Raw genomic sequence first — 25,397 nt, forward strand, 5'->3', positions numbered from 1 at the left:
TCACAGATGATGTATTTCTGTTGCCGCTATAACAACAAATACTAAAAACAGAATAAAATAAAGATTTAAGTGGGGCTCCCATACAGCAAACGTGATTTTTGACCAAAGTTAAGCAACGTCGGGCATGGTCAGTACTTGGATGGGTGACCGTTTTCTTTTTGCATTTTTTTCCGTTTTTTTTTTGCTTTATGGTACGGTACCCTTCGTGCGCGAGTCCGACTCGCACTTGCCCGGTTTTTTAAAACGCTACGTTGCTGCATGCACTGGCGAATGATTTCTGAATTGATGCTTGATGCAGAATGACTTCGTAAGTCTAATACAAAATACAAAAAGTTTTTTATAAGTAAGTTGATAAAGAACATCGCGAATTGAATCCCGTTAAGGCATTTTCATTTACATGGTGAGCAAAAAAGTCTTATTGTGCTTTACTCATGGGACTCGGAGATTGATTTGTGTAATTTCCCATAATTTATTCCAGAACACACTCTGAATAAAAATGCCGGGCACAAACATTACTTGTACTCGTATTCACGCGCATGCACCATGCAAGCATGCCGGCGCATAAAAAATAAAAAGTATAAAAACCCTTTGTTTAAGGGCATTGTTTAACCCACGCCTTGCAGGCTTTGTACTGGAGACGCTTTAAAAGTCTATGAGAAAGCTTTTTAATTAGTACATGGTGTATTAATGTTCAGACGTAATACAACATGTTTGTGTTGTGTTTAATTAAGATTGGTATACAACTGAGAAACAGAAAGGTCTTATTTAATAAACCAACATATATAACACTCCCGTGCGATTTAAACATAATACCTACGCACCGGACACTCGCTATCGCTGCTGCTGGTATACTGCTTCGCTGCCATTTTATGTACGAGTAGGTTAGGTACTTTTTTCTACTCGTTGACTTTAATTGTTGAGTTAAGATATCGTATACCAAACTATGTATCATTGCATACTTTTCACGATGGGCTCCCGACTCAACTATAATGACTTCTCTTACGAAACGCTTTAGTCAATTGTAATGAATTCGATCAACACCCCAGTCAAGAGGAAAAAACATCAACGCGCCACTATTGATTGAATAGGCAGCGCGTTGATGTCTTTTGTACTTGTACTTTTGAAAAAATATAATATGAGAGTAGTGATGGTTTACTTAAAGTATACATATATCACATAATATAAGAAATTAAATTATATTTTGAATTTTGGAGCAAAGTGCATACCTAGTACATTTTACGGCACATTACAAATTACAAAAGACGTGACCTTCTCTTTGGCCTGTCGCATTTGGCCAATTTTTATATAACCGAAAAGCAGCACGCACTGCGTTGGTTCATCGTTGTTTTGAATTATATAACAGAGATTACACATAAGCAACAGTTGCTTTATAACCTTATAAAACTTAGGCTCTGTATTTGGCATTCGCAGACTCTGTGATTAACTATGGCTTATCAAGCTGGGGCAGAACGTAGACGTATATCTACAAAGAATTTATTCAACTAAAACCATAGACCAGAAGACTCCTCCTTAAAATCATACTATCATGTAAGATCAAAGTCATATGTAAGTAAAGATAATAAAAAAGATTAAAGTTATATGTAAGTAAAGATAAAAGTACAAAAGCAAAAGAGAAATGATTTCAGAAAATATAAGCCATAATAAGGCGTCACCATTGCATTAAATGAAATGTTACACTAGAAAGTTGACCTAACAATCCAAAATAGAATAGGCCTACATTCTCATTCAACTTAATTGAAACATATGAAAGTCGCTGTCAAATGTCAATCCAAAACAGTACACAAAGTTCAATTATTGCAACAATACATGCAGCGATGTATGACCCGATTATATCAAACAATGCCAAACTAAAATCGAATCTCTGACATTTGAGATTAGACTATTAATTCAATGGCAACTATTCTTAACAACAGGCAAAGCTGAATGCGGCCATTATAATTTCAATTTGCATAGCAAATAAGCCGCTTTTGTTATTAAAGGAACTTTTATTTAGTTTTCGTTTCAAAGGTCGACCGTTTATATTGTAATCTGATTTGAACTCGGCGTGGGAGACATAAGTCTTTAAGCCTTTTTGAACTTCACTGCAATCAGCAATAATTTTACAAATAAAAGTACAAGTAAAAGTTAAAAAATATAAAACCTACTGTTATACTGGGTGGTACAGGGAGAAAAGTCGCGCTGCAATACTGCTGCAGTCGTTACTACACATGCAGCGCGTAATTACTGCTAACTGCATTAGTGTCGCAAATGTCAAGATCGATATCGCTGCCCGGATTTTTTTTTTAATTTAATTTAATTTAGTAACAACATTAAATAGTAGCACTCGCAAGTAAGCGAGCCAAGCGTCATCAGCCCGACGTCTGTTCGCTACGGGCACACTACACCTGCCAGTTTTGCGGTCGTGGTTGCCGCTCCCGTATTGGCTTATACAGCCATGAAAAACGTTGTCGTATAGTTTGCGATAGACTGAAAGGCCTATGATGATGATGATGATGTCTTCTGTTTTATCCTTTGGCAACAGGTGATTGGTCGAATTCATTACAGATGACTAAAACGTTTCGTAAGAAGTCATTATAGTTGAGTTTATAGAGCCGATAGTGAAAAATATGCGAATACAATACTGTAATCGCATATTTTTCACTATCGGCTCTATTTATAATAAGTCAACCATTTAAGTCGACGAGTCGAGCCTTAAGTCTTAATTCAACCATTTAAGTCGAAGAGTAGAAAAGGGCTTTAATGTTTCTATTCTACATTGAATAAAACTGCGAAGTGAAACGATTGCGCGCGGGTCATTTCATTTCGTCAAGTGTCGCTAACTCGATTCGTCATCGGCATTCCTTAAAAGTCGGTGTTTTCACTTTCTTTCAATAGAAGTTCATTGTCATTGAAACTGTCTGTTTTACTTTGCCTTTCTTTCCTTAGAATGGTGCGTTTATATAATTACTGCGTTTTGTGCTGTCTTGCTATTTCATTAATACTTGGAAATTATCTACTTAGTTTTTTTTTTTTTTTTTTTTACATTCTTAAATTTAATGATGACCGCTCTTGACTATCGCTAATTTTGCTCGTAATTTTGCTAAACCTTCTTAGTGACACTCAAACTCATTATTTTTAATTCTGTGTGTATTAGGTAAACCAATCTAGTATTATTTAGATTCGTAAGTAGTTATAGGTACATATGTATCGTCATTTCAAATGTGTCGTTATTTCAGTACATGGGTAAAAAAATGTTCGGGCAACCTGCTGTCTTTTCTGTAGGCATTACCTACGAAAGTTAATAATTGGGATTAATTTATCTAAGACTCCCATCATGTAACTTTTAAGCGCCACTTGCGCCATCCCACTAACCCGGGGTTAACCGGTTAAATCATTAACCCAGTGTCAAATTGTACTGGTAACCATGGCAACTCCAGGTTTAACCAGTTAACCCCGGGTTGATCATTAGTGCAAGCAAGAGGCCCTAAGAAGTAGAAGCTTTTAACATATGGCTTTAGGCTTGAAATCATCCATAGATTTAATGCTCAGTAAAAGGGGTTTAGCACACAAACCACTGCTTCCAGTAATATTTCTTTTATTACAGCGACATACAGGATTAATTATAAGATTACAAAAGAACAAATCCAACATAACCTCGGGCAATGAACCGCCGCCAAAATCTGACAGTTCTCCCTCAACAAACATGACCATAGATACAATAACCAAAAAGTATAAAGTCAGGTGCATACTACATGTGATTATTATCAGTATAAAGTAACATACAGGATATCAACTATTGTGATGCTTACAACTCGGCCGTCCTTTTATTTATAGTGAGTCCTCTCACTAAAAACAATTGTACATTAATAACAACAGCAATATATCATAACAATTTTATCGATATCAAACAAACATTCATAAGAACAGTTTTTGTAAACTTCTGACTATAGACTTTTATTAGTCAATCACACAACCAATGACTAGTTGCATATATTAACCTTATTGAGAAATCAGTCTTCACACTTCACAATCTTCACATGCTATAACCTGAGATCATATAAACACTAAACAGTAATTTAATACAACCAGCACCTGATAGCATTAATAGCCTTCTTTCAATACATATGAACTAACTTACAGTCTTGGTCTGGTCTAGACATCTGCCAAAGTATAAGCCAACATTAACATTCACAATCTGCCCTCAAGGCCTGCTCTAAACAGTATAGCAAAGTATAAAACGTCATAAACAATGACAGTCTACCCTTATAAGGCCTGCTCTAAATAGTTTAGCAAAACATAATTCATCATAAACAATCACAGTATTAAGACCTGCTTTAAATGATTTGCAAAACATAATTCATCAAAACAATCAGTCTGCCATTTAGGCCTGCTCTAAATAGTTTGGCAAAACATAATTCATCATAAACAATCACAGTATTAAGACCTGCTTTAAATAATTTGCAAAACATAATTCATCAAAACAATCAGTCTGCCATTTAGGCCTGCTCTAAATAGTTTGGCAAAACATAATTCATCATAAACAATCACAGTATTAAGACCTGCTTTAAATGATTTGCAAAACATAATTCATCAAAACAATCAGTCTGCCATTTAGGCCTGCTCTAAATAGTTTGGCAAAACATAATTCATCATAAACAATCACAGTATTAAGACCTGCTTTAAATGATTTGCAAAACATAATTCATCAAAACAATCAGTCTGCCATTTAGGCCTGCTCTAAATAGTTTGGCAAAGTATAATTTATCATAAACAATCACAGTCTGCCATTTAGGCTTACTCTATAGTTTGACAAAGTATAATTCATCATAAACATTCACAGTCTGCCCTTAAGGCCTGCTCTAGATATCATTCCAAAGTATAAATTGTTATGGCCTGCTCTAGACTTGAGTTGTCTAGACAGTCTGCCATCACGGCCTGCTCTAGAAGACAGTCTGCTATCAAAGCCTGTTCTAGACAGTCTGCACATTCATACCTAATTAATTATTTGAATTAATTTGTTTTGGCCTGCTCTAGAAGACAGGCTGTTATCAAAGCTTGCTCTAGACAGTCTGCACATTCATACCTAATTAATTATTTGAATTAATTTGTTTTGGCCTGCTCTAGAAGACAGGCTGTTATCAAAGCTTGCTCTAGACAGTCTGCACATTCATACCTAATTAATTATTTGAATTAATTTGTTTTGGCCTGCTCTAGAAGACAGGCTGTTATCAAAGCTTGCTCTAGACAGTCTGCACATTCATACCTAATTAATTATTTTAATTAATTTGTTATGGCCTGCTCTAGAAGACAGGCTACTATCAAAGCCTGTTCTAGACAGTCTGCCTAAGTATAAATCATCATAAACAATCACGACCTGCCCCAGACAGTCTGCCTTCAAGGCCTGCGCTGGACAGTTTGTCAAAGTATAAACTAATATGTATATATATTTATTTGGATCAAACAACAAGGCCCATATTACAAGAACCTAACTTTGCCAAAGCATAAACTAACATAATAAACAGTCATGGCCTGCTCTAGACAGTCTGCCATTACGGCCTGCACTAGACAGTCTGCCAAAACTCAAAAGTTATATTCTAGATTCATAATATTAATATAATAGCAATCTTGTCAGCTAAGAGTCCAAAACAACACCTGTAGATACTCTCGCTGGTCGCTGGATCAAGGATCAGATGCAGAAGGCAGTAATCTTGGACACGGCACGTATGTATGTCGGTTCCTCGCTCTGTGGCCCTGTCCATCGGCAGCTTGGGCCCTGCCCACTGCTGGCAGCACCGTCTTAACAGTTTAACCTCCTTTACTTCAGTCAGCTCTTGCTGCGAAGCCCTCGCTCATTATCAACTTCATCCATTCAGCCAGGTTACCAGCGTTGTAACATAAAAAAAATAAAAACAAATGTTATAATTATTGGCAGTAGCAACGATCATTTTAGTCTCAGTCCTCGTCAACAATTTAATCATTGATTATACACATGGAATCAGTCAATCATTACCATCATCAATTAATCTTACTATAAACGTCATCTATATATCGTCATCAAAGTGGTCAGTCAAGCTTTATCGCCGACATTGTCATCGAAATCATCCAGCTCCGTTTTTTATAATCGATATGGCCAGTTATTGACCCTGTCATAGTCATGGAGCAAACATTGTCGCCGACATCGACACTTACTTAACTAGTAGACATGTTCAGTCATATACCTACATCATCATCATTATCGGACCTCTGTAACCTAAGATCTTCCTTAGTGTTATAAATAAAGTATTTGTATTAGACACCTACTCATCGTTACTAAAATTGTAATTAGACGTCAATGTCGTCATGGATATCAATCATTATCTTCATCAAAAATCCTCAACATTAATAAAATAAAATAATAAATATTCATCAATTTATCAACTTTGAGAAGATTACATTTAAATCATGTTTTATTTTGTTGAATTTATATAAACAGATATTTATTCAATAACCTGATGGTCCTGATGTTTCGTCCTAAACTTCGTGCAACATTTCACCATAGTAATATTCAGCCACAGGGATGGTAATAAACGCAACACTAAACCTCGGGGTCACATGCACCCGGAAAGAAAAGGCTCCAAATAGGTACAAGCGTATACTACACCGAGTACACCGTAGCAAATACTAGCGTCATTACCCCACCTTCTATATTATTGAAACTATTGGAAGTAATTAAATTCCAATATATTTATACACCTTTTTTTTAATAGTTAGAGCCAATCGGCTATGGCTGTAAAACTGCAACCATAAATGTTGTGTTTATGAATCATGGTTCACATGGTTAATATCACCAACCTATTTCTCTTGTCATTACTGTGTCTTCGTCATAAAATCATAAATGTACCATGTGTTAAACCTAACAATAAACCAAATTTTAAGGATACTTTCAAAGTTTAATGAATTGAAGAAATGTAAAATAAAAATTAACTCCAAGTTACTTCTACACAGCCTACTTTATAAGGCTTCTTTAAATTTGAATGTTATATACTTTTAGATTCGTTCATTCAACTTATTCTGGTGTTGAGTCTTTTGTTTAAGTCAGTCACAGACTTTTGCACAAAACCATACTAAAACCCTGCACTAAAACTTGTGACATTATTTGTACCCCCTCATCGACCTTACTCTTTAAGTCAATTTTCAATGAGAATTCTTTAAGTCTTGTTTTTTTTTTCAAACAGGCACTGCTCTTGCCAACATTTTAATTTTATAAATGGACCCTCTTATAATTGATAATGTATACACAAGTAATCTGCTTTTGCATTCGACCGACACTATTCCTGACCATTACCCACCTCTTAACAACCCAAATTCCACAATTTATGACCTCTAGGATCCGTCCATTTGATTAACTTAATTAGGCATCACCAGCTGTTAAGTTTTTATGCAAATGAAACCATAAAGCCACAAATAAATTGTATTTCATAGCAACAATAATTCATAGTTTCATTTGTGGTTTATTACTGGATTGTAATCATAATCATTTTTCATCGCAATCCATGGTATTACAGATGTATAACTGTACTATTTCAACTTCGCATACCTAGTCAAATTTTAAAAATATAACTGAATACTATGCAATATTATTAGACAATAAATATTGTGTCAACACCGAAAAGTAATCTGTTCTTGTTTAGCCAATCCCGTACAACAAACGCTTTCACTAGAGTCATTAGACAAGACCTGTATTAAATTTATAAATTTAGAAAAACAAATTTGAACACTGGTGTATACCTATTTTGTGCAATAAGGTTTAAATATAAATACCACTTGTCAACAATTCGAAGGTATGAAGTAGATGTTCAAGAATTCCAAATAGAGTGAACTAACTATTCACTTTCTTTTAAATACCTACAAGGAGATCTTAACCCTTTCATTTTAATATGCAATGTCAGTATCCACAATGCGACCATGCATCATGTTCCCTGAATGATAATAATGATGCTTTGAAATTGTTACTTATATTTTCAAACTTAATTCTTTGGTAAATTGATGTAAAATAATTGTGACACCATTAATAGTACAAGTCTCTTTTACATTTTGAAATATTAATATCATTAATGTAAACTTCCTTGATTTGTATGCGAAGCGTGAGGTAAGCCTGGACAATTTCCAAAAATTCTGCACATCTGTTTTTCATTTTTAAATTATATAAACCTTGCTCATATACAAAATTCAGGCTTCAGAATGAATTACATAATCTAATGAATTGGATTGTTGAGATGCATGACCTTTAAATAAATGTTATGAAATAGATGTGAAACTACCTGTGTGATTTCAAATTTCGAATATATACTGTGTGTAATTTCATTAATTCATTATTGTTTGTATGTGCTTCTCTCTAAGTATCCAGATTGATAATTTCCAATATAACAATGATATGAAACTAAATGCATGTACCTACCTATGTAGAATATACCATTCAATATCTTCAATTAACATTTTTTTTTCATATACAAAAGTTTATAAATAATTTCTTTGTTGTCAAATCAAAAACTAACTTCAGTCTTTTATCTAAAATAATTTATATGCACATCCACCTATTATAAATTACCACCTATTCTGAATTAGAGACCGGAATATAGAAATAGAGCTATATCTCAATAAGTGTGGTGCTTGGTAAAAGCCTCTTCTGATAACCGTCATGGGCCAATCTACAATTCTAGCCCGCTATCAGTTTCTTCCTCTCATCTTCGCTATCAATTCATCATGGCAATAACCTCTGTGATACCAATCCATAACATTTTATTGTTATCTCATGCCATATATAGGCATTATATACTCATACATCATTAGAAATAAAATACCTTTTAGTGTCATTAGACTATCCAAAATAGTAATAATACCTAGTATATATTCACCTAATGTCATTATACAACTCAGTGTTAATAACTAACTTCACTAAGCACCTATATTGTACCTGAATACTGCACAATGTCATCCTTACCCTTTTGACTTCGTTCGTAACCATGTTGGCTCTGTGTCTCACCAATCTCACTGTGATGAAGCTGATGGTTGCTTGCTTGCGTTTTCGTCGAGATCTATTCTCATTGTATTCCAACGTGTCATCTCTCAGACCAAAAACAAACAATGACAAAAAAAAAAAGGTGTTAGTAACTAGATCAATACATAGCAAACGTCAAGTACTTACATTGCAAATTTAAAACACCTTTTATGGTAAGCAAATTAAACCAATTGTCAATCAAACAAACTCAAACTTTAAAAAAAAAAAACCAAGCAACATACATTGCTACGCACCTCTGATCATCCTGTCCTAGCCGGTTTCGGCCTCGGCGACTGAGTATTCACTGGCTAGTGAGAACGATGATCGTGACCTCTCAGGTGGCTGACGTAGCCTATTTTTGCAGTGAATGAACATCCACATTCACCGCAGGTCTGCACACTTCCGACAAAATTGTAGTTTATGACCGCAGGTGGTCGGGCCTTTAACTCATCTTGCGTCGAGTTCGACTCGCCTCTGCTCTTCAAAGGCTTGCACTTTTTATTCACTGTAAACCTCTACTTCTGCCGATCTTGTGCCGAAATCTCCCAGTGCGATGGTTCAATATAGCACCTCTATACAGGTGAAAACAATTAACCAATTTCTATGTGGGCATTTGAATTCACAATCCCGCTTTCTGAGTTGAAATCATCCATAGATTTAATGCTCAGTAAAAGGGGTTTAGCACACAAACCACTGCTTCCAGTAATATTTCTTTTATTACAGCGACATACAGGATTAATTATAAGATTACAAAAGAACAAATCCAACATAACCTCGGGCAATGAACCATAGAGTAACTTATATATACTGAGATAGAGTATACACTCAGCGTTGAGACGCTACGCCATCTAGCGAATTATGTCAAACTAACTGGCACAAGGGTAATTTTCTAGGGAAATTTCAATTCTGTTCATGGTTGATTAGGGTAATAAAACTATTCTTTGTATAGTTAAATTAATTTATTAAATAGTTTCATTGCCCTAAAAACTAAAGGCATCCTGATAATCATTAAGTAAAACAACTTTTAAAATGGTTAAATTACTTTATTTACCAAATTTTATAACATTTAACAGTAATTTTAAACAAATCCACTAACAAAGTTACAGCAACACAACAAAAAGTACTATAAAAATCTTTTAACAATTTAAAATACAATATACTCGTCATATCTCGACGAGTAAGCAAGTTCTCGTAAGCCCCCGGATGATCCGGATCTAGGACCTATGATCACCTAGGTACTTACTAATGGAGCCTTTGACAATCGAACTGGAAATACAAATTCTTTATTGCAGTAACTAATAATACATTGCAATCGATACCTATAGTTCGTTTTTTTAGCATTAGAAAGAACTCCACAGAAGCAAGCGTGCAGTTTTTATCAGGGTCTTTAATTGTTAATAATTATTGAATTATCTAATGAAGCATGGTCAATACATATAATTTACTTCAAATTATTACCGCTAAAAGTGCCGGATTTGGACCACAAGCTTACTTCTGCGAAGTTCTTTCTAATGCTAAAAAAAGGGACTGTAAGCATATTTCAGGTAGGTACATTATAATTGTAAGTGGCAAACCAATATGTCAGTAGGAAAAGCGTAAATTGATATTTGCCGTTTGTACTGGTCTGGTGGTGGTGTTTGTATAGGTACCTACAAGTCGCGCGAGTGTCTAAAAATACCTAAGTTAAACAGTATAAGCTTAGTGGTCTGCCTGATTATAAAAAAAAACATATAACTATCAGGTAGTCACAATTTATATTGCCTACTACCTATATTTTACAATATTCTACATAATTCACAGATAGTAAACGGGTACAAAAACGGGCGCTGAGGCTCTAGGATATAGTCACAAATAAATACTAGCTATTTATTATGCTATTCTGTCTAAAAAAAATGTGAGGAGTGAGATCGTCGGAGGAATCATCTCGATTATACCTTTTCTGCTACCGGATACTTTCTGCTAACAAGAGCTGTCCCTCTCAGCAGAAATTATCCTGTTACACTTGTGACAGGATATATTTAGTCCTTATATTTCTAATAAGGAGATCACCATAAAGGATGACTCACGCTATGAGACAGGGCTGAGACCGAGCCGGAGTACCAGCGCTTCGTTTTATATGGAAAGCACCACGTGAACACCGATCAGCCGTCATAGAAAATGACGTGTCGAACGCCTCGGCTCGGATCCCGCCCGGTCTAGCGTGAGTCATCCTTAATTTTTACTTAAAATGTAACATTACGTTAGCTATGTTTGTACGGACGACAATCCTGTTTACAGAAGTTGTTGGAAGTTACAGAACCGACCTCTAGCTGACAATATTCGTTACCATACATGTACCACACACTCTCAAAAGACACAAAGGAGACTGGCGAAGCCACGTCACAACTACTAAAAAAATGGGTGAGTCAACTATTCCTTGACGTTATGTACATTATAAGCGCTTATTACACTTCCACACCGTCGGGCCACAAAAGAGATAGGTACAGAAATCAATCTACATACAAAGCGCGCTCAAGCAACGCACACATAGACACTGCTCACGGACACGATATCTCGGACCAGTTGGGACCAGTGCGAGCGCGAGTGCCATCCGCTTGAGACACGCGTCTGTGAACTTTTTTGTGCAATAATGGAGAAACAAAACAAAAAGTTATTATAACTGTACAGTGGACGGTTGTTTAAATTCAACATTAACCGGTGAATTGTCGTTTTTTAAGCTACCAGTGGTTTCAGAGAGAATGCGTATGCGAATTTATTACATCGTATCGTACATAAGAATGCGAATTTATTACACTTTAAAATATATCAATAATCGCCAATCTCGAAATCATCGCAAGATATTTTCTGTGGCAAATTTGTAATATAACAATGACATTAAAATTCAAATACCTAATTGAGTTATTAATTTATATTTCCATTCTTCCCGTTGTATTCTCAACAATAAAACAAACAACTAGATACGATACGATGGATACGAGTGCCACTACCACGATAGTTTTTTTGTGCATAAGTCATAGTTCGCAACAATCGCAACCCTAGAGCGACCGCCGAGCGTAGGTATGAAAAGTAAAGTACATACATGTGATTGACTTCTGTACTTATCTGTTTTGTGGTCGGGCCTTAATGCGATCGTGGCCGACGGTGCGCCCGAGCAAGATCGTTTTGCGTTTCACGAAATATAAGGACATCGTCAACAATATTTCAATTTTTAATATTTCAATTGTAACAAATACTTTGTCTCGAATTGGCAAACATGGTTGATACTTTTGTAGTTGAACTATTTTTTACACCAAGAAATATTGTGAACTATGTGACAATATTTCATGAAACCACATGAAACGAAAAACGATTCTTGCCCGATATCGGGGCAATCGTCAGCCGTCTGAAGGCAGAATAAGTGTAATAAGCCCTATTGTGTCCAGGGACTGTCTCATATCAAACATAAAGTGTCATTCTATGGAACTTGCTAACTATGTAAACATACAACTACGTAAACATTGAAATTGTCTCTGAATGATGAACTTCCTTCCGACTTTTGTTTACATAAGTAGTTAGCAAGTTCCATAGAATGACACTTTAGGCAAATAATCTTTCAGAAAGAGTCTTTGTAGTGTTACGCTAATACTAGCACCCAAAAGAAAGGAATGAGTACCTATTGTTTTGTAGTTCAGAAAACCATAACTATGGCAATGAGTGGGAAAACAGGTTGATTCACCCACTTATACACTTGTAGTGGCCACATGTAACCAAATACAGGTAAGTACATATCTAATATCGCCTGGCAAACCAAGCATTTAGGTGCAAAATTCAAATTTCATATGGGAGATGATAGAATATTCCCGCCATTTTTTTTTCAATTTGCCGCCTTTTCTACTAACAAATTTGGTTTGCCAGACCATATACCTATCGTTACATTGTTAACTTAGGTAGATATTTGCTAACTTTAAATAAACTAGGTAAACCCTACCTACCAGGTATAGTCCGTTTTTTTTAGCATTAGAAAGAACTTCGCAGAAGTTCGCTTGTGGTTCTAAATCTGGCACTTTTAGCGGTAACAATTTGAAGTAAATTATGTGTATTGACCATGCTACATTAGATAATTCAATAATTATTAACAATTAACGAGCCTGATAGAAACTGCATGCTTGCTTCTGCGGAGTTCTTTCTATTGCTAAAAAAAACGAACTATAGGTTTACCTGTAATCTATAGTTTGGGAAGAGTCGTTTGTCAGTGGAGCATTTTAAGCAGAAAGAACAGAGAGGCTATCGCAAAAACCGAAATTCGCAAATTGCGGGGATCTTTCTCTTTTACTGCAATGAAGAATTATGCCTTCATTGGAGTAAAAGAGAAAGATCCCCACAATTTGCGAACCTTTGATTTTCGCGGTTATAGCTCAGTACTCTCTTTTCCGTAACAGTTTTTTACTGACAATTACTTGTTTACCAAACTATATAATTACAGATTTCAATACCTTTCATGTTAATATACAGTATGTCTTTTGACAAACTATACTTAGGTACACCTATTTGTAGTAAAATAATTAGATTTATTTCTATCTCTATTCGAAAATAAACTCGTCTAGTTTCACATATTAATACGTATCGCCCGTCGCTTAATAGGTACGTAAACAATAGGTACGTAGAGTAGAAGTGAAATGCTGATATCACTGTCGATAACTAACTTATAGCTGCGCCCCTTCCGTCAGTTAAGTAGGTACACAATAAGTAAGGTACATGTGAATTGCTTTAGTATGCTTTGTTATAACTGTATCCAAGAAATGTTTTTCGGAAATAAACAATTTTTTTTATGACCGACTTATATCGGGCTTTTATTACTCGTAATAGTCGTAATGTAATTTACACCTAGCCTTTTGGCGCGCGAATGATATCTGAGGGTCTACTACAGCCAAAATCACAAAATCGAAAAACGTTATTCTACCTGTCTGCCGGTAGCAGTATCGGCTTAGGTACAAACAGCAATACTCTTAACTATCCAACTGTGGACCTTATGCTTTTTGTAATAAGGTTGAAACCATGGTTTCATAAAGTGTACACGCATTGTGACCCCGGGTTCGAATCCCTAGGGTGAACTTTTTGTTTGTTATTTTTTTTCCGTTATTTTTTTCGTTTACAAAATATCAGAAGATTCTTAACAATATTTTAAAAATAAAAAAAAATATTTGCCTTGAATTGCCGATAATATTCAATGCTTAATATTTTTTCGTCGTCTTTCCTCTTAAAAAGTATATTGGTAACGGACATAACGGTGTCCTGATATTATGTGGAACGGAAAACGAATCAGGCGACTAATGTCGTAAGGAAAAATGACTTAAAATAATAACGTCTAAAATGTCTAAATACCTATTATTGTCAAGAAATTTAAAAAACTAAAAGTATCAATAACGAAGTACAAAAATGAAACTAAAAGTCTAAATGAGAATAGTAGGTACCGAAATAAAGATATCACGAATTGTATTTTCGAAATAAATGTAACCAAGGCGATGTCTTAACATCTCAGGTTTAGGCTGCGTTTCCACCAGAGATGTGCGAGGTAGCTGGGTGCATAGCCAAGTTGCAAATCGTTCACACTCCGTAGCGAACGAAACGCCCAATGTCTCTGTCACAGTAATATATAACTGAATAGTATACTTAACCGTTATCTGAGACTGTCTGTTCGTCTGTCTGTCACCAGGCTGTACCTCATGAACCGTGATAGCTAGGCAGTTGAAATTTTCACAGATGATGTATTTCTGTTGCCGCTATAACAAAAAATACTAAAAACACATTATAATAAATATTTAAATGGGGCTCCCATACAACAAACGTCATTTTTTCCCTTTTTTGAGTAACGGAGTCCCTTCGTGCACGATACTAACATGCACTTGGGCGGTTTTTTTTTACATTATTATAATTCGTAATTTTTCCTTATAGACATTAATCGACAAATAATTCCGAAAAACTGCTTTTAGCATGCTTACTAACTAGGGTGGCAGAGTAAGACCAAGGTAACGCTGCAGTGTTTTTCAAAGCAAAGACTTGCAAAGTGTTATTTTAAAATCATAATTTCATAGCTGTTGGACATTTAAAATATAACACTTGCATGTCTGGTCTGAATCTAGCAAGCAGCTTAGGTATGTTTGACTTAGGACAAAGTGTTCGCTTGAGACTTGGGTTCTATTCCCGCCATCGGTGAACTTTTTCGTTTTTTTTTTTACTTTTTGCGCTGAGTTTTTCCTTTCAGAAAACCGGCTTAGGTACAAACAGCAATACTCTTAACTATCCATCGATGGACCTTATGCATGGTTTCATAAAGTGTACACGCATTGTGACCCCGGGTTCGCATCCCACCTAGGGTGAACTTTTTGTTTGTTATTATTTTTATTTTTTTATAGCGACGGCTCCTGTGCTGCCCCCTATAGTTCCTAATAAGTATTAGGAACATATTAAATATATTAAAAACGGGTCACTCACGTATTTTAAGTGTAAAAAAATTTTGTTATTAAAAAAGTGTTAGGAACATTAAAAAAAATACCTAGGGGACTTGTTTTTCGCTTCTTTTTCTTATACTTATTAACCAATAAATCGAAAAATGTCATACGTAGAGGCATAGCTAAGTAATAATAGTTAATAAGAATAATAAGTATAAATTAAATTATGTAAAAATAATTTTCCATAATGTCAATATCCTGAGAGCAAAATGGGGATTACGTTTGTTTGAAGAAGCGGTTGTCCTATTTCCTCTTAACCTTTCGTATGCCTTGTCATATCAGTAGGTTATTAAATCAGTAGCAAATGTTTAACAAAGGCATACGAAGGGTTATGTATTATTAGATATTAAGTATAACGGAAAACTGCTGTACAAAGAGTGCCCTGGGCCCCGGGTAGATGTAATAACCGGTATTATACAAAAAGACAGGTGCCATTTTACTATTAGGTACTGGTTCAGGTAGTGTGTGATGTGCCTTAAATAGTCGTCGAGTGAAAAATGTACTCATTGACTTTTGGTCCCTCCTGCATGCTCGCTGCTTCTTGGACTTTAGTGAGAGGCCTAACTGAGGCGATTGGTAAGAAGTTACTAGCTGACCCAGTCCGTAGGCTGTCTGGATCAAGGTCATTTTTATTATGTTCACTAAGAAAAGTGTAATATTTAAATTAGTTTTAGTCCCAAAGTTCAGTTGCCTTCTATTAGAAAACCACCGCACAAGTTCTTTACCAACCGCCTGAGATTGGAGTCACAGCCCGTAACATTGTTCTGCAGCTTTTCGAACTAAGTACCTACTTTTCGTAACTATTTATAAATCGCCCGCTGTTTAAGTGCACTCCTGCAGCCTTGAGACTCTTCTTGTGTTCTGAAAAAAAAAGCAACAAAGAAAATTTTATTGAGTTATAAAACATTATGTCACTATTGTAATAACCTAAAAATTCTAAAAACAACTAGATTAATTTACAGTCATATTGCTGGCATTTTGCTTTTGGAACAAAATGTGTGAACGCATGTGACCTGAGTTCGATTCCCAGGAAAGGTGAACTTTTTGTGTTTATTTTAAAATATATTTATTACAAAATTAATAAGTAAACCCGCGCTAGTGTAGATGGAGGTCTTTCAAAATGTCAAATGAATAGAAGTTTTCGGGGTTCCAAGCTTTTAATTATCGCTATTTTCACTCCATATTCATAATTGTGATAAATCTTTGATTATAATCATGGTAAACCATAGCTATAGCTCAATAAATACTAGTGGTACTTATAAAAAAAAGTGCCAACTAAAATACTTATATGCATTTAGAAAAATAAGATTTTAGACACACCCCCCCCCCCCCCACCCCCTAAAATCATCCAAAAAACATGCTTCGAATGACCCCGTTTCCTCTTACGTCATGCTACCGTCATCCGATGTCCAGACCCCCCCCCCCCCTAATTTGAAATGACGTAATTTATGAATAGCCCCATGTAAGAATTTTGATAACTTCTGTTTTACTGGACCAACATCAACAGTGGCGCCAACTGGTGAGCAAAGAACGCTAGCCCTCATTTACAGTCATATTGCTGGCATTTTGCTTCGGAACAAAATGTGTGATCGCATGTGACTTGAGTTCGATTCCCAGGAAAGGTGAACTTTTTGTGTTTAATTTTTATTTGTAATTTTGATTGCAATTTGTATCCTTTTTTAGTTTTAACAAGATTAAAATATGCTTCAGCAAAATAAATAATGTTCTTTACTAATTGTTATACTTCGTTTTATTTAGCATTAGAAAGAAGTTGAAAGAAGGTAAACGATCTTGACATGTCTTTTGATTGAAAAGCGCGTTTTGTAAATTAAGAACTATTACTTATGAAAGCATATATGATCGTATTACATACATAATTGTTACATATTTGCCGTAACTTATTTTTAAAATGTGTTTTTCAATTAAAAGTCACATCAAGATTGTTTACCTTATTTCTATTGCTAAAAAAAACGAACTATAGTACATAGTAATTAATAACAAATAATAATAATAGCAAGGTGAGGTCTATTGTGACTTTAAGAGCTGTCGAAAGAGGGCGTTAAAATAAACGATTCTATATCAAAATAAAAATGCAAATTTTAATAAGTTTTTGGCAAAAATTACATTTTTGGTACAAGCTTTTATCGCTGACTGTATTTCAGCTCAATCACCGGCACCGATCAAATTTAACTTGCAAGATTTGATTACAGACAACGGGACAGGTGAAACTAAATAAAAGCTAGTAAAAGATTTCAAAATTAATAACATAATAACTAAACCCGCGTCGCACGTTCGATCCCCGACCGCGATGTAAATTATGTATTTACAAAAAAAATATAGAATTTAATGGGCGGTATCTTATCTTATCTTATAACTTTAAACGAGCAATTCTTGTTATTTAAATGAAATTTGCTATATGGGGGTTATCGGGGGCGGAAAGTCGATCTAGCTAAGTCTTATATCTGGGAAAACGCGATTGTTTTCTCCGTGGGTTTTGATGCTAGAGCAATGATTTTTTCAACACAGATTAATATTGTCAATATCTGTGTCGGACCGTTTTGATATTTTTCTTTTTTAAGGCGCTAGACCCCTTCAAAAATGGCCTCATTGACTATGCCGCAATAAAGCTATCTAATGAAAAATATATTTCTAGACGTAGGAAGACTAATGCATGGATTATAAATTATCTACTTAAAACGATATTTAAATCAGCGCTGGGGGTCTACCGCGAACACCGAAGTTTGCTAATTGCGGGCATCTTTCTCGTTTACTCTCATTACGGCGTAATTAGAGTGACAAATTCATAATTCACTTTAATTGAATTTAGCTGACCTGCTAGATATCCAATAGTAGTACTTGTGTAGCCTGCAGTCTCTTTCGTTTGTCTTGTTGGTTGGAAACATGGGGCTCATCACCTGTAATTTTAAAAGTAAGAATATAAGAATAAGAATACATTTTATTATCAATAAAAACACGTAACAGAATATTGCAGGGGTCTCCGCACTAGGCTACGCCTGTATCGCGGGGAACCAGTTACAATTAAAATTAATTAATTGGTCATTTCTCCATACAAACGTACTCGACTGTTTCCTCCGTGGGTTTTGATGTTAGAGTAATGATTTTTTCAACACAGATTAATATTATTGTTAATATCTGTGTCAGACCGTTTTGCTTTTTTTGATATTTTTGTTTTTAAGGCGTTAGAGCCCTTCAAAAATGGCCTCATTGACTATGCCGCAATGAGAGGCATAGTATTCAAAACTGACATCAATTAGCCAAAAAAGCAAAACGGTCCTACACAGATAATTTCATAATTTTTAGATTTCCAAATTTGGTTACGATTGGTTAAGTTTTGGAGTAGGAAACAGTCGAGTACGAAACCTGGATTTTTGAGATTTTTACGCAGGATTTTTCGCCTTGTCCTTATCGCACTAGTTTAAGGAGCCGCTTCCGTTAACGAGACGGGTATATTTACCTAAAATATTTAAAACTCAGCTCCTGTTTCGTCTTAATTAACACAAGTTCGCAATTCCTGTATCGCTGTTATATTGCGGTGCATGGATAGATATACCTATTTTGTTGACTGTAATCAAACACTCAAGCAGATTTTACTTCACATAGCTCAAAGTGGAAAAATAAAGCTATCTAATGAAAAATATATTTCTAGACGTAGGAAGACTAATGCATGGATTATAAATTATCTACATAAAACGATATTTAAATCAGCGCTGGGGGTCTACCGCGAACACCGAAGTTTGCTAATTGCGGGCATCTTTCTCGTTTACTCTCATTACGGCGTAATTAGAGTGACAAATTCATAATTCACTTTAATTGAATTTAGCTGACCTGCTAGATATCCAATAGTAGTACTTGTGTAGCCTGCAGTCTCTTTCGTTTGTCTTGTTGGTTGGAAACATGGGGCTCACCTGTAATTTTAAAAGTCCATCATACGAAAAGAATACAGGTACAGAGGTATGTACCTACCAGGTAGTGATCGGTAGATTTTTTAGGGTACCTATACACTCAAAGTTAAGTATTGTCGAGGCTCGCGAAGGCCGAAGGCCGAGCTCCGCGTAGGGCCGAAGGCCCGAAGCGTCACACGAGAGGGGGAAGTTGGAGCTTAAACACGACCCAATAGGAAAAGTGTCTTGACAACCTCAGGTCGGGCCTACGGCCTTTGGGTAGGTAAAGTTTTTTGAAGATAGGCAAATTATATTTTTTCCCGATAGTATTCATTATAGCGATCACGGAAATGCAGCTCTTTTATTTTTATATCATTTTATTGATTAAATATAATTTTTTAAATGATCGATATGACGTTTGTGAGGTGAAATGGCAGACTCGAGTAATTAATTCCTTGGCGCGTAGCAAATGGGACGTGATAGAAAAAAAATCGATGTCAACTGTCAGTGTCACTTAGCTCTCATTCCCGAAAAATAACGGACAAGCCTCATGTTACCTTGCGAATTGCTATTAATGTTATCATTGAGATTTTCGGCGACCTCAGCACGACCCACGGACTTCTGATTCCCCACGACATCTGCGCGTATTTGGACAAAGATTGAATTTACTTTCGATAACTTGGCACTGCATAAATTATTGGACAACGTTTTCTTCCCCACCCCTACACGACGGCCCCTACGCTGACCCTTGGACAGAGTTTTGCAAGAAAAATAAGCGAGTTCATACGAGATTGCGAGCAGATTCTACAAATTTGAAATTATTATCATAACAGTGATAAGCACAATGCCATTGAATTAGAGGAGCAATGGCCGTACAGGAGTACGTATCCGTGAAATACATAGGTACAGAAAACTTTCTTCACTTGTGTTTTGATTTTTATTATTAAATTGCCATGAGCTGTTAAGTTCGTAAACAAGAAATCGGTCTAATTTTTTCTAACAATTTCAACCATCTGTTAGTTTTGTGTGGTTATCCTCATTTTATGAATGTTGTTCTTATTTTCAGGTGGATGTAAACATTCATTGGCGGTATTATACTGATGGCTAATTAGAACCATTGAGCCATGACATACTTCCTTGCAGTGTTATTCGGCTAAGCCTCGAGCATCCTGTGAATCTGAAGGATATAATTATTTCCATAAAAAAGAGCAATCGAATTAGGACCAAGATATCCCGAGAATCTAAATTTTATAAAAAATGCAATAAAATGAAAATGGGAGACTCTCTTATTTTAACAATGTTACAAGATCATGACAATGTTATGGTCTATACTTATTAAAATTTTAAAACCAACATGTCTTTATCTTTGACTTGAAAATGTACAAATGATTTGGGTTAAGTTTTATGAAATGCAACTTATGCTAAAAATCTATTATTATTATATGTCAAATTATCGTGAACTCGATGTTGCTTAAGGCGTATCCAAATTAGTCAATTTTTCGCCAATCTGATTAAATTGCCCGATCGAATCGGGACGTACGGACGCAAATGCCAATTTGGCTCGCCGAATTCAACCGCCGATGATGACCAATAAAATGAGGTGCGGACACAAGAACACCAATTTGTGAGGCTAGTATTTTCGTTATGGGGCATTTTTTCAATTTAAATGGGTCTAATATCACCATAAATCTAAAATTGGAGATTGACGCCAATTTCATTTCTGATCAAATCGACCGATTTGATCAGTCCCGTCTGGATACCGCTTTAGCACCGCGAAAGGGCGCTGCGCGGTGCGCGCGGATTGACGCATGCGCGTACCGTATGCTTTGTATCTATGGTAATATAATTTTAAAAAATATGCAAATAAAAGGCGGCAAAGTTTATTCGTTGTGCAATACTCAATAAGTTACCGCTTGTTATTTTAATACTCGTAATAAACAAAATGAGTTCAAGTGACGAAAACGACCTGGAATAGACGGCATGCACCGCCTCATTTTAAAGCAGAAGCAAACTTAATAATGAATAACTAGCTTCCTGTTAAGTCCTGGGACAAATACAACAGGACTTACGACATGCTCATGCTGTGGAAGGACACAAGAAGGACAGCCAAAACGCAAGAAACACCTACTCTGAAAGTGGTTTTTAGCGTATTTCTGTGACCAAGTGAAAACTAAAAAGCCATCTACATTTAATATAAACTAAGAATATGCGTTGTTTTTTTAATTGTATTCGCGTCACTTTACCCCTATTAAATACGCTTTACTAAATTGAATTTGTTTTATTTCCTCACATAATTTGAGAATAGTGCTTACTATGTATACCTCAATGGAAGCAAAAATGTAGTATTTTTGCGAGTTGATACACTTGCTACTTGTGTATAGTGGCAAATGTATTAAACCCGCAATCAACACTAATCAATATGTAAACAGGCCCCAACGTGAAGCACATTTACCCTACAGACATACTTATCCATATTGACCATATTTGAACCTCTCAACTCTCTTCAAGGGCACGCCACACAGCGTGATTCTATATACTGTTGTAATGTTAATGCTTAAGGATAATAATTTGTGGATTTTAAAATAAAACGAAACGAAATTTACTGGATTTATATTATATTATTTTGGATTTATATTATAAGTTTTCTAAAGTACAGTCGCCATCAGATATATTGGTGCAGCTAGGGTGCTCATAAATATCTGAACACGCCTCTATTATCAGGGCGTGCGTGTTCAGATATTGTGAACACCTTGCCGAGCCCATATATAATAGCCAATAACGACCTAGTTATTAACACTATTACAATCTTAATCATTATGTATGTATAATACAACAATCACGTTTATATAGTCCTCACAAACGTATAAGTTACCATTTTGGCCAATATATCTTCAAAGCTTGGCACCGAATCGCTGTTAAAGACTTTGGTGTGCTCAAATACGCTGAATTTGGAAAGTAACGTCTGTACTTCCTACAAGACGGTACGACGCACTTTGAGTTCATCTCTGTAATATTCTATTTCCATTCGAACGTTTCCGGGATCGTCTCCATCTATTGTGTTGATACTGAGATCCAAAATGACTCGTGTAGCAGTCCAAGAGTCGTGGTGGAGGTGTTAATGAAAATGTTCTCCAAGAAGCAGTGCCAAGTAGTCGAAAGCAATCGTTATCATTATCAAAATATCCGTGTTGATCGTGCTAGGGACGTTAAAAATACTTATTCTAGAAATCACACCGACATCCAATTACAAGAAAACACAAATGTTTCGTCCGACCATTATTTTCCAATAATTTGCAAGTAATTTTCCAAGAATGACACTGACAGTTAACATCGATTTTTTTTCTATCTCGTCCCATTTACTACGCGCCAAGGAATTAATTACTCGAGTCTGCCATTTCACCTCACAAACGTCATATCTATCATTTAAAAAATTATATTTAATCAATAAAATGATATAAAAATAAAAGAGCTGCATTTGCGTGATCGCTATAATGAATACTATCGGGAAAAAATATAATTTGCCTATCTTCAAAAAACTTTACCTACCCAATTACAAAAATAAATTACAATTGAATATAACATACATACATATAATCACGCCTATTTCCCGGAGGGGTAGGCAGAGACCACGGATTTAATATAAATAGGTATCTTATATATAAATTACAATTGAAAGTTTAACAAATATCCGTACATTTAGATAAGTTTCCACGTAGATGTCGCTGTTTCGTGCATTCAAAATTCTGCTTCGCGTAATCATGGTTTTTAGGGTTCCGTACCCAAAGGGTAAAACGGGACCCTATTACTAAGACTTCGCTGTCCGTCCGTCCGTCTGTCTGTCACCAGGCTGTATCTCACGAACCGTGATAGCTAGACAGTTGAAATTTTCACAGATGATGTATTTCTGTTGCCGCTATAACAACAAATACTAAAAACAGAATAAAATAAAGATTTAAGTGGGGCTCCCATACAGCAAACGTGATTTTTGTGACCAGAACGTGACCAAAGTTAAGCAACGTCGGGCGTGGTCAGTACTTGGATGGGTGACCGTTTTCTTTTTGCATTTTTTTCGGTTTTTTTTGCTTTATGGTACGGAACCCTTCGTGCGCGAGTTCGACTCGCACTTGCCCGGTTTTTAACTATTTATTTACTGGGAATGTAGCTCACGGCCAGGCTGTGCTATTACAAATTGGAATTTAGACATATTGCAATTACAAATTGGGATTCTCCTGTATTTCTTCGATTTTTCTTGGGATAATGATGACCAGTCCCATTATTACTTATTATGTATACCGTGGAGTCAACATCATAATCTGCCACTTTTTCGGTTTAGCTTAGAGGTACGAGCGTATGTTTTCGCTTGGCACTAATTGTTCACAAAGTATCTGAGTGCGATCCCCGAGACTTTTAATTTTAATACGTATATAGTACAGAGACGAAATGTTCCATTATTTTCCAAAACATACTATTCTATTTTCTTTCCTCAGCAGCCTAGTGACGTCTGGATGATGTCTGTGTTATGTTATAAATGTTATAATGTTGGGTGGCTGATGGTGATGGATGAGATGGCCCTACACATTTCTTAAAAAACATTTTACTATAATAGCCTATAATTATGTCGGACTACCTGACGCCCACAACTTCGTTTGCGTGGAATTGAATAATTAAATTTTCGTTGAATTGTGTGTAAAAAATCTAAAAAGTAAGTACTTATAGATCTTATAGCAAAGTTACGTACACTTATCACTGTGATCGTTCGATTCGCCAGCACGGCCTGAAATGACGGCCACGGTTCCTTTAAACAGTTCCAGTTCCATCGTCAGGGTTTAAAGTCACATCAGTACAATGGTTTACGATCTCTTCGATAAGGAATAACTTAATAGTAAGAAAACTTAACTTATCGCATTAATGCATATTTGTTCGTTATGGATGTTTCTATGTATATATATATCGTGGTCTAGTACCCACAACAGAAGCCTCATTGAGGTTACTGTGGGACTAGGTCGATCTGTGTAATTCTTGTCATATAATATTTATTATTTAATCCTTTGGATTAGGCTATCACTACGTTAATGTCACTACATTTACCACTAGAACAAAGTTCAGACAGGCTTCATTTCTTACCTCGGTGAGGCCTTCCTTTAGAGTCAAAAAAATCTAACTTTTAGGCAGTTTGATTAACTTTTTTTGGTATCAATGTAGAGAATAAATAGTCTACTATATACTTATTCCAAAATATTTGATTTTAGAGATGTATGTTTTTAAATATAACAACTTGAAAGAAAAAGTTCTAAATTTCTCTATTCACCCCGCGATTTCTGTTGACCCCGTTTTACGGTACTTGTTTTAATATTAGCCAATTGATGTGACCTGGTTAAAAAGAGTGGCAACGTTCTCTGCATGGCGCGGCAGCGGCGCTGTGGTGGAGTGTGCGCGTAGGTCTTGGCGGGACGTCACAGGCGCCCCAGGACGGCCAGGAAAAGCAGAGCAGTACTGTGTGCTCTCCGGAGCCACAGGTGGACTGAGCTCTGGAATTTGCAGGTTTACACATTTGTTTACCATTGACAAAGTCTAAGGCGAAAGTGCAGCCAGCCGTGTGGCCCGTGAATTCCAAGTTGAATGTAAGAACTTTAATTCGATTTGCTAGGTCGTTCGGAAAGGACTATAATATATATAAACGAAACTAAATAAAGGAATTGTGAACCTCTATGCAACTATTACCGGATTTGACGCAGAAGAACCACGTTACAAAATTCGACAAGTTTACTGGATTAGTAGTCTTCCTATGACTATTTTCGTTAAATTTTGTGACGATCTGGTCATGCCATACCATGACAATATAGATTTTTTTGTCGATCCAGATTTCAGAAATTTTTAAAATGCTGAAATTGACATAAAGGACTTACGGCTTGGCCACGTCATTGAGCGACTGGCGACGACAGCAGCGACAACCATAGATGGGAACGAAAG

General features: G+C 35.8%; 1 protein-coding gene and 3 long non-coding RNA genes across 4 annotated transcripts in view; 1 reads left to right on the forward strand and 3 right to left on the reverse strand.

The window, feature by feature from the left end:
* The window catches only part of LOC134673262 (uncharacterized), a 152,276-nt gene that overhangs the window by 81,641 nt on the left and 45,238 nt on the right, over window positions 1-25,397 (forward strand). The gene's annotated exons all lie outside the window — the stretch shown is intronic.
* On the reverse strand, window positions 3,579-9,817 carry LOC134673094 (uncharacterized). Its single transcript, XR_010099412.1, has 2 exons — window positions 9,292-9,817; window positions 3,579-9,074 (listed from the first exon to the last, which is right to left on the reverse strand). It is a non-coding gene; the product is annotated as an uncharacterized LOC134673094 (long non-coding RNA).
* Window positions 10,060-11,827, reverse strand: LOC134673221 (uncharacterized). Its single transcript, XR_010099438.1, has 2 exons — window positions 10,566-11,827; window positions 10,060-10,356 (listed from the first exon to the last, which is right to left on the reverse strand). It is a non-coding gene; the product is annotated as an uncharacterized LOC134673221 (long non-coding RNA).
* Window positions 13,837-24,815, reverse strand: LOC134673371 (uncharacterized). Its single transcript, XR_010099469.1, has 4 exons — window positions 24,798-24,815; window positions 19,372-19,451; window positions 18,358-18,440; window positions 13,837-16,386 (listed from the first exon to the last, which is right to left on the reverse strand). It is a non-coding gene; the product is annotated as an uncharacterized LOC134673371 (long non-coding RNA).

Source organism: Cydia fagiglandana, chromosome 18, assembly GCF_963556715.1.
Source record: "Cydia fagiglandana chromosome 18, ilCydFagi1.1, whole genome shotgun sequence".
Taxonomy (NCBI): domain Eukaryota; kingdom Metazoa; phylum Arthropoda; class Insecta; order Lepidoptera; family Tortricidae; genus Cydia; species Cydia fagiglandana.